The sequence below is a fragment of the Mobula hypostoma genome, chromosome 4, assembly GCF_963921235.1.
Source record: "Mobula hypostoma chromosome 4, sMobHyp1.1, whole genome shotgun sequence".
NCBI lineage: Eukaryota > Metazoa > Chordata > Chondrichthyes > Myliobatiformes > Myliobatidae > Mobula > Mobula hypostoma.
This window is the reverse complement of record NC_086100.1, coordinates 50,917,624-50,933,410: the sequence shown is the minus strand read 5'-3', so window position 1 is coordinate 50,933,410 and position 15,787 is coordinate 50,917,624. Positions and strand designations below refer to the sequence as shown.

Genomic DNA, 15,787 nt, shown 5'->3' with positions numbered 1-15,787 from the left:
TTTTCCAGTCATGGATCATGTTCATGTGTCCTGCTTCTGGCTTAGGAGGGAGATTAATTGGTCTTTACCCTCCCTCCCAGGTGACTGGTGCTGATGTCAGAGTGTTAGTCGTTCTAGGGGACAAGGAATTGGTTGCTACCTTCTTGGTCTCAATTGCTACTATCAGACTCCTTAAGGCCTGGTTGTGATACTACGTGTATCTGCCTTGTGTGAGATTTGGAGGATGCAATTGTCGAAAGCCTTGTCCGAAGGCAGTCCATTATCTGCACTCAATGTCAGCACTGATTTTGTTCATTTACAGTCAATCAAAAGAACATGGCAGCATACACTGGATGAATTCCTCCATCGATAACCATTTGGAACAAAAATGCTGTTTTATAATACTTTTGAGGTTTTCGTAGTGTTCTAATGGGTTCTCCATTTCATTTAAATACATAAATTGTTACTCAGTTAAATGGTAATTTGCCTTTTTTATACCTTTTTAACTATTTCCATTAAACTTTAGGTAATTGGGCCAAAATGCACTGGTTCCCAATGTATCCCAATTAACTGGAATATATCTGTATAAAATCTCTTTGTCAGCTGTATAATCTAGAACTTCACCATCCTGAGCAAGGTGTAGTGGTTCATGCCACCACCTGGGGTGAAGTGCTGTGGAGAAAGAACCTATGGTTATCTGAGGAAAAGAGTGTCTGAAGATCAAGACTTAAGAACAGGGCCAAAACAAAATTCATTGTCTACTAAGTAGCATTGATCTCTGCTTTTCTGTATGTTTCTGAGATCTGGATTACCTACAGCAGGCACCTCAAAGAAGTGGAAAAATACCATGAATGATGTCTTTGTCGATTCTTTCAAATCCATTAGTAGGATAGGCAATCCTCTCCAAGCCAATATGCCCCCAATGCATAGTTGGCTCCATTGGACAGGCCAAGATTTGTATGCCTGCCACTTGACCCATAAAATGGACACAATAATGTGACTTCTGCTATGACAAGGGATTACTATAAAGACAGAGGAAAGGAATCAAGCATTTCTCAAAAGCTCTTTGAAACTGTGCAACATCCACACTGAGTCATAAGAATCCAAAGCCATGACCACTCAAAATGGAGAAGGAGAATTTGATAAGGTATTAAGAATCTTGACTTGGAAACACACAGAAGCCCACATGAAGAGTAGAAAGAATATACTATCTGCCAAACCATCCAGCCTGCTCCCCCATCTGTGACAAAAGTATTTGGGTTTAACAGCTAGCTTCTACTTCCTCTTTAAGGGATATAAATTCTCATTATATGTCAACAGAAATGTCTGAATTTTCATCCAACCAGCCCCCATAAACAGATGTGTGCTTAATTAATTGCAACAAGCTGCTCCTGTACATCATCACTTCCTGGGGTTTAAATGAATATGGTATTGAGCAAATGTGGTGTTAAGAGAATGGAGTTAAAAGAGACACTGCAGATGCTCGAAATCTGGAGCAGCAGACAAAATGTTGGTCAAATAGCACTTAGGGAGAGAAATGGGCAGTCGATGTTTTGGGTCATGGCGCTTCATCCGAACTGGAAAAAGGAGAGGAAATACCAAAGTATAAAAAAGTGGGCGGATGGATGGATTAAGAGTTGGCAGGTAATGAGTTGGTCCAGGTGAGTTGGGGTGGGGGGGGTGGTCATGAGTGGATGATGAACAGGTGGAGGGAGGAAAGTGGGAATGATGTAAGAAGCTGGAATGGGATGGGAGGAAGTGACAAAGAGCTGAGCAAGATGGAATAGCAGAGGACGGTGGACCGTGGAATAAAGGGAAGGTGGCGAGGAGGGGAACCAGAGGAAGGAATGTGTGGGTGATGGTCAGTTGAGAGGCTGGTAGGATAAGGGGAAAAAAGGCAACAAATAGGAATGGTTACTGAAAGTTAAAGAAATCAATATTCACAATATAAACAATAGTAATAAAAAGACTATTTTTGAGAAATAAGACCAAGGCCATATTCAAGTCTTCATATTTTATATGAATACCAAAATAAACTTCCTTACAATTCAGTTTGGAATGTAATTTATCCCAAGAACACACACCTTCCAGCCTTCTATTTCATCACACCTATCCAAATACCATCACCAATCATCAATCAATCAGAAACTGAATGAAGTATTGGGTGTAGTTTGAAATTTGAAGTTGAATAACATATCACTAAATAGAGATGATTAGTCGCTGACTTAAGATAGCTTTCCACCAATCGTTGGTCATTTTTAGTAGATAGAAAATGTAGATTAAAAGGGAAATAAAACTTAAGTAGCAAGATCATTCTTCAGTACACTATTCTTTCCTCTGTCTTTTTGCTTGAGTGTTTTCTGTGCTTAGATTTAAATTCTGATTATATATTGGGCTTAATCATGTTTGCTTTTTGCCAGTGGCTGCATTGAGAACAACAAGCAAAGTTATTATCTCTGTTCAGCTTATCTGTAACATCTGCATTTGAATATTACTATACAGATATTTTTAAGGATTTACGTATAGATTAAAAAAACATTATAAGGTACTTGGAAAAAATGTGTTATCATGCTTGCCTTCTTTGCAGAAGTAATGATTATCAAGAAGTGCTAGTTTCTTGTGATCTCACTGGAACAGTTCCATTTTGATGTTATTAGTCTAGTAATAGCAATCATATTATTTTTTCTGAATTGAATTCACCTAATATTTAAAATCAGTTTTGTCACTCAAAATTAATGTGCAGATTTTGATGCAAAAATAAACTCCATTTGTTGATCTGGAATTGGTGGTTAGCAGTGATGCTGAGGAAAGCTTCCCACAAAGTGATCTAGCAAAAAATTTAACATTTTCAACCCTTACTGCAGTTGGGTATCAGTTCAGTGGGAATTATTGAGGTGTAATAATAAATGCCAATGTATTTTTCCTTGGGAGTTGATTGTCATTGTGAGTACCAACGCTGACTACCCATCACTCATTGAACTGAAGAGACATTTAAGAGTTAATTGCTGGGTCTAGGACTAAAACTCTTTCCTTCCTGGACAGATTTCTTTTTTTTTAATTTTATTTTTATTTGGATAAGGAATTCACAAGTATCATGTACTTTTTTCACATGTATAACCTTTTCCATTTTTTTATATGTATAAAACTATAATTATTTATACATTCTTAAGTACACATTGAGATGATATAAAAAGAAATTAGACACCTTCCTGGACAGATTTCAGTCACTAACTGAGATTAGTGAGCCAGATTTTGTTTTGTCACGGCAATCTAATAGTTACATATCTCATAATAAATTTTAATTTCCAAACTACTTTTTGCTTCAAATTAAATTTTCCATTTCCCGTGATGGGCTATTAACCACTATTGAAACAACTAATAGTCCAGAACTGTCAAAGTTAGGGTACTTGATGGTCAGAATGAAGGTAGATCAAAAGACTTGCTTCTGTGTTGTTTGATTCAATGATTCTGATTCTATAGTCTAGTACTGTACACTATGTTACTGTATTCTTTAACAAAATGGTTGACCAGCAAATCACATTAAAGAATTTGACTGACTGTACATACATATATTAATTAGTAGGTATGATAATTTAGATTTTTCAAAGCAAAACAATCCCTTATAGCAGTATGAATGGTATAAAATCATTTTAGAGGATCAAAGAGACCTCTACATTGGTGAAGCTTGACTTGGTCTATTGGGTGCAGTTCTGGTGACTGATCTTTCGGAAGGATAGCATTAAGATTCAAAGAGTACAGGGAAATTTTACAAGGATGTTGCTAGTACCTGAAGACCTGAGTTATAGGGAAAGGATGAATAGAGGTAAACAAAATTATGAGAGGTGTCTATGGGGTAAATGCAAGCAGGCTTTTATCACTGAGGTTGTGTGAGACTAAAACAAGAGATCATAGGTTAAGGGTGAAAGGTGAAATATTTACGGAGAACCTGAGGGGCAACTTCTTCACTCTGATGATGGTGCGAATGTGGAATGAGCTGCCAGTGAAAGTGGTGGATGAGGATTCAGTTGTAATTTTTATGAGAACTTTGTACATGGATGGAGGGCTATGGTCCAGCTGCAGGTCCATGGGACTGGCCCAAGTAACATTTCGGCATTGTCTAGATGAACTGAAGGGCCTGTTTCTGTGCAGTAGTGCTCTATGATTCTATGACTCTAAATGGTTTGCTGAGTCATTTTGCAAGGTATCGAGTACAAGGGTTGGGAGGTTATGGTGCAGTTGTAAGCCACACTTGTGTATTATGTCCAGTTTTGGGCACACTGCTGTAGAAAAGATATTCGTAAATTGGAAAGAGTGCAGAAAAGATTTACAACATTATTGCCAGGACTGGAGGGACTGAATTATTGGGAGAGGTTAGACAAGCTAGGATTTTATTCCTTGGAGTTTAGGAGACTGAGAAGTGTTCTTATAGGGGTGTATAAAATCATGAAGGGCATACATAGGGTGAACACACTCAGTTTTTTTCCCACTGGTTTGGGAGTCAAGAACTGAAGGGCATACGTTCACGGTGAGAGGGGGAATAATTAATAGGAACTTCAGGGTCAACTGTTTTACACTAAGGGTGGTATCAGTGTGGAATGAGCTGCCAGAGAAGTGGCTGAGGCAAATATAATAACAACTTTTAAAAGTCAGTTGAACAGGAACATGGATAGAAAAGGTTTAGAAGGTTATTGGCCAAATGCTGGCAAATGATACTAGCTTGGATAGGGTATCCTGGCTGACATGGATGAGATGGACCAAAGGGTCTGTTTCTGTGCTGTATATGATCCTACATAAGTTTTAAAATATTCTGCCCATGCTACTAAACTTAAAATCTCTAATAATATTCTAACAGAATTATTTTGTAAACAGCTTAAATTCATGTTAGCAAAAAGTATTTCCATGGTTCTGTTGAGTAAGCTGAATCAAATTAAGGAGTTTTGCAATCCCAGGTGCATGCCTGGAAATCCAGAGGTCACTGTCAGTTTTACAGATTGATGGCAATTAAAGCAAGTCATTTTGTTGTTTTTACTTTCCCAAAATATAGACTTATGATTTCTTTTCAGATTTTGTGTGTTGTGCTGCAAAGATTCTATTTAATCTAAAGTATCTACTTCTAGATTGGTTAAGATGTACATTTGTTTAATTGCTCTAAGACGCAGATGAAATGAAAGGTATCTTCTAATTGCCAAGATGACATAGTCTCCTTTGCATTTCACTCCATATGCTGTTAATTTTATATTTAGTCCAAGGGTTGGTAATTTTCCCAATCACTGTGCCTGCATGATTCACGAAATGGATAATTAAATTGTAAGAGCATTAGCTTTGAACTACAGCATTAAATAAGGACGTAGGAACCATCTTTAATCAGTTGCCTCATGTCCAATTTGGAAAATAAATTTAAAAGATTAAAACAAGGAGCTGGATCGTGTTCAATGAAGTCTTCCACCAATTTCTCCAAGAATGTTTTCAGCTAGTAGTTGTACCGTAGGAGTAACACCGAAATTTTCTAAAGTTTAGATCTGAAACAAGAGGGATTAATTAATCTGTTAATTAATCTTGATAAAACATCAGTTAGAATGAAGTGTCTGGTTGATCTTTTACAGTGTATTTGATGTATAAAACACTTTAGTACAATACCATCTGTAACGTTCTCTTTCATCAAGAAATTTATGACAGTAATGTGGCATCAAGCCTGAACAAGCCTTGCCCTCAGAAGTGCTTTGATAATCCACGGCTACTTCCGAAAGCTGAATTACCTTTGAAAACTCTGAGTCCAAATGAGTATTCGTAGATGTGTTAAGAACATTTAAACATAATTTAAGAAACAATTACATGTCAAAAAATGGAATTAATAAATAGAATTTGAGGAAAGAAATATAAGCTATTAGAAAAGACCATAGATCATAATAGCAGAATTAGGCTATTCCTCCCATCAAGTTTGTTCTGCCCTTCCATCATGGCTGATTCATTACCCCTCTCAAACCCACTCTCTTGCCTTCTCTCGTAAACTTTGACACTCTTACTAATTACAAGCATATCAATCTCCACTTTAAATATACCCCAATAACATTGCTGCCTGTGGCAATGAGTTACACAGATTCACTACCCTCTAGCTAAAGAAATTCCTCCTCACCTCTGTTCTAAAGGGACATCCTTCTATTCTGAGGCTGTGCACTCTCGCCCTGGACTCCCACACTGTAGGAAATATCCTCTCCCCATGCACTCTATCTGGGACTTTCAATATTAATTAGGTTTCCATGAGAGAAGCACCCCCCCCCGCCTCGCCATTCTTACAAACTCCAGGAAGTACAGGCCCAGAGCCGTCAAATGCTTCTCATATGTTAACCCTTTCATTCCTGCGATCAATCTCCTGAACCTCCTTAGGATCCAAAGCCAGCACGTCCTTTCTTAGATGAGGTAAACAAAGATCAGTCTGCAGCATTTCCAGCTTTATCATAAGATTTAGCTTTTTCTTTTCATTCTGTGAAATGTAACCACATTGCTTAGGAATATGGGTTGATCTGACTGATGGGAGGGACAGGTTATCGTGCAGCTGTTGTGGCCCTGAGTCATTTTTGGATGGCAAGAGCTGCTTTCTGATCTCTGTCTTACCAAGCCACAGAACTGTTATTACTACGATGGAATAGCCAGATGGCAACTTAGATAATAAATCTCCCATGGCTCCCATTACTTCACGGTAAACAGAAAGATTTGTAAGCACCAGTCGTGCATTACCGCCTGCTCAAATAAAGCCCTTGTCTTAAGTACTACCAATGGATGATGTCTAGCTGAATGTCCTGTAGAAATGATAAAATAAATCTCTCAGCCAGCAGGGTGACAGAATAAAAAGTGGACAGGTACAAAGATGAGCAGGAAATCTAATGTGTTGAATTACGAAGTAAAACAAAGAAATAACAAGGGACATATGTCACAACAAGGTTTTGCTCCCAGATGGTTTTGATGATTTTTATGCTCACCCTGACTGACGAGACATGGAGACACCTTCACAAACTTCCACAGTCCCTGATAACCTTGTGATTTCGTTCTCTGAAACCAACGTGAGAACATCCTTATCTGGTTCAGACAGTGTACCTGACCGAGTACTGAAGACATGTGCTAACCAACTGCCCGGAGTGTTCACTGAGACCTTTAACCTCTCGCTTCAGCAGCCTGAGGGGCCCACCTGTTCGAGCAGGCTTCAATAATACTATTGCCGAAGAAGAACATAGTAACCTAGCTCAATGACTATTGTCCAGCAGCACTTGCATCCACTTTGATTAAGTACTTTTTTGTGCTGCATTGGATCCGGCGTAACAATTATTTCATTCCCCTTACACTTGTGTACTGGAAATGACATTAAACAATCCTAATGTCTCTTGAGAGGTTAGTGATGAAACATATCAACTCCTACCTGAGTTGCATTTTGCATCCACTCCAATTTGCCTACCATCACAACAGGTCGACAGCAGATACAATTTCTTTGGCTTTTCCTTCAACTCTGGAACATCTGTACAGTGAAAATCCATATAGCAGGATGCTCTCCATTGACCACGGCTCTGATTTCAATACTGCATCCCCTCATTAATTAATAAGTTCCCAAGATCTTGGCCTGAATCCCTCCTTGTGCAGCTGGATTCTTGATTTCCTCTCTTGCAGACTCCAGTCAGTTTCGATTAGTAACAACATTTCCTCCACCATACATCAAAGTTGCTGGTGAACACAGCAGGCCAAGCAGCATCTGTAGGAAGAGGTGCAGTCGACGTTTCAGGCCGAGACCCTTCGTCAGGACTAACTGAAGGAAGAGTGAGTAAGGGATTTGAAAGTTGGAGGGGGAGGGGGAGATCCAAAATGATAGGAGAAGTCAGGAGGGGGAGGGATAGAGCCGAAAGCTGGACAGGTGATAGGCAAAAGGAGATACGAGAGGATCATGGGACAGGAGGTCCGGGAAGAAAGACGGGGGGGGGTGTGACCCAGAGGATGGGCAAGAGGTATATTCAGAGGGACAGAGGGAGAAAAAGGAGAGTGAGAGGAAGAATGTGTGCATAAAAATGAGTAACAGATGGGGTATGAGGGGAAGGTGGGGCCTTAGCGGAAGTTAGAGAAGTCGATGTTCATGCCATCAGGTTGGAGGCTACCCAGATGGAATATAAGGTGTTGTTCCTCCAACCTGAGTGTGACTTCATCTTTACAGTAGAGGAGGCCGTGGATAGACATGTCAGAATGGGAATGGGATGTGGAATTAAAATGTGTGGCCACTGGGAGATCCTGCTTTCTCTGGCGGACAGAGCGTAGATGTTCAGCGAAGCGGTCTCCCAGTCTGCGTCGGGTCTCGCCAATATATAAAAGGCCACATCGGGAGCACCGGACGCAGTATATCACCCCAGTCGACTCACAGGTGAAGTGATGCCTCACCTGGAAGGACTGTTTGGGGCCCTGAATGGTGGTAAGGGAGGAAGTGTAAGGAAGAAGAAGTTTAGATCTTTTCTTCGACGGGAGTTCAGTGAAACCATCTCTCACTGCTCCCCATCTGTAATTTCTTCGGCTCTTCAACTTTTCGACCACACTTTGACTCAGACTCGCTATCACAGCCATATATCCTTTCTTGGAACGTGCCTCCGTCGCCAACTTACTCCAGTTGGCTTTAGGATTCGTTTCCAAGCCTCTCAATTTGGACCTTCTAAGGATCCCAGGTACTCACATTTTATTGACTCTGCCTCTCACCGCTTCTCCCGTCAAGCTCTGAAGGCGACGCTCTCCGCCATGAGGAGGTACTTGGTGTCCCTATCCCAGACCCTTCCACACCTTCGGGACACTTTCTTCGCCGTCTGTAATGGTCCTACCCGTTATTTCATCCTCCATCGGATTCACGCCTGCAATCGCCGTTTTTTTGACTTTGTCATGTTAGGCAAAGATCACAAGATCCTACATCTATGGACTCCAGAGCCCGCCGGCCCCGACGCTAGCAGGCATGAACTTCAGATTGCGGCTCCTGCCATTGATCTCGGCGACTCCAACACCTCAGGGCATATTCAAAACCCGGACTCCAGCAACGACCATGGACACATTCGAAGTGATTGCGCAACCACCAACTGCGACTCCAGCCTTGAACTCCAGGCCGGGTCTTTATGTGCTGCTATTGTGACTCCCGTCTCCCCTTCCCCCACCACCACTCCGCAGCCCCGTCTTCCTCAGATCCCACCGTCAACTCCTGGGCCCTCAGAGGCTCCATCTTCCTCTCACCCCAACCCTCCCCTCTCCACTGACACCCCCAGCCTCCCCCCTTCCCCCTCTGATCCCAGCTCTCATCCGTGCCGGGTCTTTACCATCCCCTCCGACCTTCAACTGTTGGAGGCAGAACGCTCTGTTCTCAGTAAGGGCCTCATGTTGTCCCCCTTCGCCCACACCTCAGCGAGTTCCGTGTTCGCCACGATGCGGAACTTTTCTTCCGCCGTCTCCGTCTCTGAGCCTACTTCTTCGGCAAGGACTCTTCCACCCCCACCGATGACCCCTTCTCCCGTCTTCAACCCTCCTCTTCTTCATGGACACGCCGCTCTGGTCTTCTGCCTGCTCTGGATCTCTTTATTGCTAACTGCCGACGGGACATCAACCGTCTCGACATCACCGCACCTTGTCCCCATTCCAACCTCACTCCTTCGGAACGCTCTGCTCTCCACTCCCTCCGCACTAACCCTAACCTTATTATTAAACCCGCCGATAAGGGGGATGCTGTTGTAGTCTGGCGTACCGACCTCTACCTTGCCGAGGCACAGCGACAACTTGCGGATACCTCCTCTTATTTACCCCTCGATCGTGACCCCACTAAGGAGCACCAGGCCATTGTCTCCCACACCATCACCGACTTTATCCGCTCAGGGGATCTCCCATCCACTGCTACCAACCTTATAGTTCCCACACCCCGCACTTCCCGTTTCTACCTCCTACCCAAGATCCACAAACCTGCCTGTCCTGGACGACCTATGGTCTCAGCTTGCTCCTGCCCCACCAAACTCATCTCTGCATACCTCGACACTGTTTTATCACCCCTTGTTCAATCCCTTCCGACCTATGTTCGTGACACTTCTCACGCTCTTAAACTTTTCGATGATTTTAAGTTCCCTGGCCCCCACCGCTTTATCTTCACCATGGATGTCCAGTCCTTATATACTTCCATCCCCCATCAGGAAGGTCTCAAAGCTCTACGCTTCTTTTTGGATTCCAGACCTAATCAGTTCCCCTCTACCACCACTCTGCTCCGTCTAGCGGAATTAGTCCTTACTCTTAATAATTTCTCCTTTTGCTCCTCCCATTTCCTCCAAACTAAAGGTGTAGCTATGGGCACCCGTATGGGTCCTAGCTATGCCTGCCTTTTTGTTGGGTTTGTGGAACAATCTATGTTCCATGCCTATTCTGGTATCTGTCCCCCACTTTTCCTTTGCTACATCGACGACTGCATTGGCGCTGCTTCCTGCACGCATGCAGAACTCGTTGACTTTATTAACTTTGCCTCCAACTTTCACCCTGCCCTCAAGTTTACCTGGTCCATTTCCGACACCTCCCTCCCCTTTCTAGATCTTTCTGTCTCTGTCTCTGGAGACAGCTTATCCACTGATGTCTACTATAAGCCTACTGACTCTCGCAGCTATCTGGACTATTCCTCTTCTCACCCTGTCTCTTGCAAAAACGCCATCCCCTTCTCGCAATTCCTCCGTCTCCACTGCATCTGCTCTCAGGATGAGGCTTTTCATTCTAGGACGAGGGAGATGTCTTCCTTTTTTAAAGAAAGGGGCTTCCCTTCCTCCACTATCGACTCTGCTCTTAAACGCATCTCCCCCATTTCACGTACATCTGCTCTCACTCCATCCTCCCACCACCCCACTAGGAATAGGGTTCCCCTGGTCCTCACCTACCACCCCACCAGCCTCCAGGTCCAACATATTATTCTCCGTAACTTCCACCACCTCCAACGGGATCCCACCACTAAGCACATCTTTCCCTCCCCCCCTCTCTCTGCATTTCACAGGGATCGCTCCCTACACAACTCCCTTGTCCATTCGTCCCCCCCATCCCTCCCCACTGATCTCCCTCCTGGCACTTATCCGTGTAAGCGGAACAAGTGCTACACATGCCCTTACACTTCCTCCCTTACCACCATTCAGGGCCCCAAGCAGTCCTTCCAGGTGAGGTAACACTTCACCTGTGAGTCGACTGGGGTGATATGCTGCGTCCGGTGCTCCCGATGTGGCCTTTTATATATTGGCGAGACCCGACGCAGACTGGGAGACCGCTTTGCTGAACATCTACGCTCTGTCCGCCAGAGAAAGCAGGATCTCCCAGTGGCCACACATTTTAATTCCACATCCCATTCCCATTCTGACATGTCTATCCACGGCCTCCTCTGCTGTAAAGATGAATTCACACTCAGGTTGGAGGAACAACACCTTATATTCCGTCTGGGTAGCCTCCAACCTGATGGCATGAACATCGACTTCTCTAACTTCCGCTAAGGCCCCACCTCCCCCTCATACCCCATCTGTTACTCATTTTTATGCACACATTCTTTCTCTCACTCTCCTTTTTCTCCCTCTGTCCCTCTGAATATACCTCTTGCCCATCCTCTGGGTCACCCCCCCCCCGTCTTTCTTCCCGGACCTCCTGTCCCATGATCCTCTCGTATCCCCTTTTGCCTATCACCTGTCCAGCTCTCGGCTCTATCCCTCCCCCTCCTGTCTTCTATCATTTTGGATCTCCCCTTCCCCCTCCAACTTTCAAATCCCTTACTCACTCTTCCTTCAGTTAGTCCTGACGAAGGGTCTCGGCCTGAAACGTCGACTGCACCTCTTCCTACAGATGCTGCTTGGCCTGCTGCGTTCACCAGCGACTTTGATGTATGTTGCTTGAATTTCCAGCATCTGCAGAATTCCTGTTGTTAACATTTCCTCCACAATCGCTATCATCACAGGTGCATCTGAAGGCTGTTTGCTTACCCTCCTGCTCTACTCTCTTTATACTTATGGCAGTGAGACTAAGCACAGCTCCAATTCCATATTTATGTTTGCTGACAACAACACTGTCATTGGCTGGATCAAAGATGGTGATGAATCAGCATATAGGAGGGAGATTGAAAATCTGGCTGGGGGTGCCACAACAACAACCTCTTACTCAGTGACAGCAAGACCACAGAGCTGATTATTGACTTCAGGAGGAGGAAACCAGAGATCCATGAACCAGTTGTCAGCTGGAGATCAGAGGTGAAGAGGGTCAGTAATATTATATTCCCCTGTGTTATCATTTCAGAAGATCTGTCCTGGGACTAGCACGAAAGTGCTATTATGAAGAAAGCACAGCAGTGCCTCCACTTTCTTAGAAATGTGAGTGTATTTGGCACGTCATCTAAAACTTTGACAGACTTATATAGATGCACACTGGGGAGTATACTGACCATTACATCACGGCCTGGTATGGAAACACCAATGCCCTTGAACAGGAAAGCCTACAAAGGGTAGTGAATACAGTCCAGTCCATCCCCACCTCTGAGCACATCTACAAAGAGAGCTGGTGCTGGAAAGCAGCATCCATCATCAAGGACTCCCACCATCTAGGTCATGCTCTATTCTCACTGCTTTTATGTTTTGTAACTTCAAAACATTAAACTAAGTCAAAGGAAGACAAGGGAATCTGGGAATGCGGGTCTAACTTTGTGTTTACTTTAAGCGAAGCATGTGTGTATCGTGGTAGCATGATGACACATGAAATATTTAAATGAACAAGAATGGTTAGTCAACCTATATATATATGAGATTACTCAAATATTATTGAAATATTAAATACACAAGAGCTTCTGCCATCAGGACGAAGGTACTGAAGCCTTAGGTTCCACACTACCAGGTTCAGGAACAGTTATTACTCCTCAACCAGAGAAGATAACTTCAGTCACCCCAACACTGAACTGATTCCACAACCTATGGACTCACTTTCAAGAACACTACAACTCATGTTCTCAGTATTATGCATTTATTTATTTTTCTCCCTCTTTTTGTATTTACACAATTTATTGTCTTTTGCACATTGGTTGTTTGTCCATTTTTGTTGTGTACAGTTTTTTCACTTGTGTTTTTATTCTGCTTATTGTAACATACCTGCAAGAAAATGAATCACAGTGTAGTATATGGTGACATATTGGTACTTTCGTTATAAATTTACTTTGGACTTTGAAATTTGAATTTACACAGCAAATGAATTGAGGAGTTAATCAGATAAATTTTGTACTTTTAATTACATCAGAGAAAGTATTTCAAAAATTGTATTGACCAAACAGTATGCGTTTTTAATCCACTCATTTAAGACATTATTATATCTTAATGCATGAGTAGTCCACTGCTCTACTCCCTCTACACTTATCACTGTATGGCTAAGTACAGCTTAAATATCATCTACAAATTTACCAATGAACCACTGTTGTTGGTAAAATCTCAGGTGGCAATGAGGAGTGTTGAATATAAGAGCAGGGATGTGAGTTTGAGGCTCTATAAGGCACTCGTGAGACCACACTTGGAGCATTGTCTGCAGTTTTGGTCTCCTTATTTTAGAAAGGATGTACTGATATTGGAGAGAGTTCAGAGAAGATTCACGAGAAAGATTCCAGGAATGAAAGGGTTACCATATGAGGAACGTCTGACAGCTCTTGGGCTGTATTCCCTGGAGTTCAGGAGAATGAGAGAGATTCTAAGACAAGAGGGCACGACTCCAGGATTGAAGGATGTCCTTTTAGAACTGAGATGCGGAGAAATTACTTTAGTCAGGGGATGGTAAATCTGTGGAATCTGTTGCCACGAGTGGCTGTGGAGGCCAAGTCATTGGGTGTATTTAAGGCAGAGATAGATAGGTTCTTGATTAGCCAGGGCATCAAAGGGTATGGGGTGAAAGCAGGGGAGTGGGGATGACTGGAAGAATTGGATCAGCCCATGATTGAATGACGGAGCAGACTCGAATGGTCAAACTCTGCCCAAATTGATTTCCACGCTCCATTGAAAGGCTTCTTACTCAAACCCTTAAGAGCACGGGGGTTTAATGAATGGTAAACTAGGAGAGGCTTCATCTTACAGTCTCCTTCAGCATTGGAACACATAAGCAAAGTCAATCTATCCTTCGCTGCCTTGAAACCTGACGCAGTTTTTTCATAAAAGTTGCTGGTGAACGCAGCAGGCCAGGCAGATTCTCTAGGAAGAGGTACAGTCGACGTTTCAGGCCGAGACCCTTCGTCAGGACTAACTGAAAGAAGAGCTAGTAAGAGATTTGAAAGTGGGATGGAGCCAAGAGCTGGACAGTTGATTGGCAAAAGGGATTTGACAGGATCATGGGACAGGAGGCCTAGAGAGACAGAAAAGGGGGAAGGGGGAAAAACCCAGAGGATGGGCAAGGGGTATAGTGAGAGGTACAGAGGGAGAAAAAGGAGAGAGAGAAAAAGAATGTGTGTATATTAATAAATAAATAACAGATGGGGTACGAGGGGGAGATGGGGCATTAGTGGAAGTTTGAGAAGTCAATGTTTATGCCACCAGGTTGGAGGGTGCCCAGACGGAATATAAGGTGGTGTTCCTCCACCTGAGTGTGGCTTCATCTTTACAGTAGAGGAGGTCGCGGATAGACATATCAGAATGGGAATGGGACGTGGAATTAAAATGTGTGGTCACTGGAAGATCCTGCTTTCTCTGGCGGACAGAGTGTAGGTGTTCAGTGAAACGATCTCCCAGTCTGCGTCGGGTCTCGCCAATACATAGAAGGTCACATCAGGAGCACTGTGTGTTGCTTGAAATTCCAGCATCTGCAGATTTCCTCGTTGTTTGCAGTTTTTTTGTCCTTACTTATGTAAATGCGTTTCGGCATATGCTTCCAGAAAAGCCCGGTCTCGTCTGCATTAAACACTTGCTTTGGTGTGATGCCTAACTCAGACATTATAGCCCACAACTGCGCAGGGTAGCATCCCAGAGCTGTGTTACCTTCACCTGATGCCGCCCTGTTTATAATTTCCAACTGTTTTTCAAATGTTAAAGTAGTTTTCTGTTGCTTGGCTGATGGCCCAGGACTTGACATCGGACGCTTAGGAGGCATAGTTAAATATTTCAAGCACAAAATCACTGCACTGTAGGTAAAAACAACAAAAGTTTAAGAGCACAAGATCGCACATCCATATGTTGCCAAAACCAATGCGAGAGTGGCGGGAGTGTGACTGTGAGGCATGCACACATGACTTGTATTGGCGGGAAAGCAGTGCTCCTCGCATAACTGTGAGTTTTGGACACATATAAGGAGAAGTTGGTAGAAATAGGTTCCTCGCGTAACTGTGAATCTGCATTGCCTGAAGACGCATATAACAAGGATAGGGTGTCTACTGTCCATGGCAACACTTATGATACATCAATATTTTTCACAATTGTCAACTTGGTTATGTGAACTGTATGCCTACAGGTGAGTTCCCACTGATTTCAAGATTACAGGTGAATTTGAGTTTCACTGATTTCAAGATTTCATAGGGCTGCAGTTTTACATTGGAGATGAATGATGGAGTAAATAGTAGCATCTGAATAAATGTAGATCATCTATGCTTAACATTTATCATTTTGCTGTAAATCTAGCCCTACAAATACGTATGTACTTTTAACCCTGAAATTAATTCAAGTAACGTTAAAATGTGGTATTTGTTTTAAAGTTTAGTCCCAGCTTTCAAAATATTGTTTTGAATTCTTCCACTTGGTATTGCTTCAGTACATGAAGACTTTTTTTTTAGCTTTTATTGAAAATATCTAATGTA

At 42.9% G+C, this 15,787-nt stretch overlaps 1 protein-coding gene across 5 annotated transcripts in view; it reads left to right on the top strand.

Moving 5' to 3' along the window:
- LOC134345314 (inactive N-acetylated-alpha-linked acidic dipeptidase-like protein 2) overlaps nt 1-15,787 on the top strand; it is a 1,001,093-nt gene that overhangs the window by 949,246 nt on the left and 36,060 nt on the right. The window lies entirely within an intron of this gene.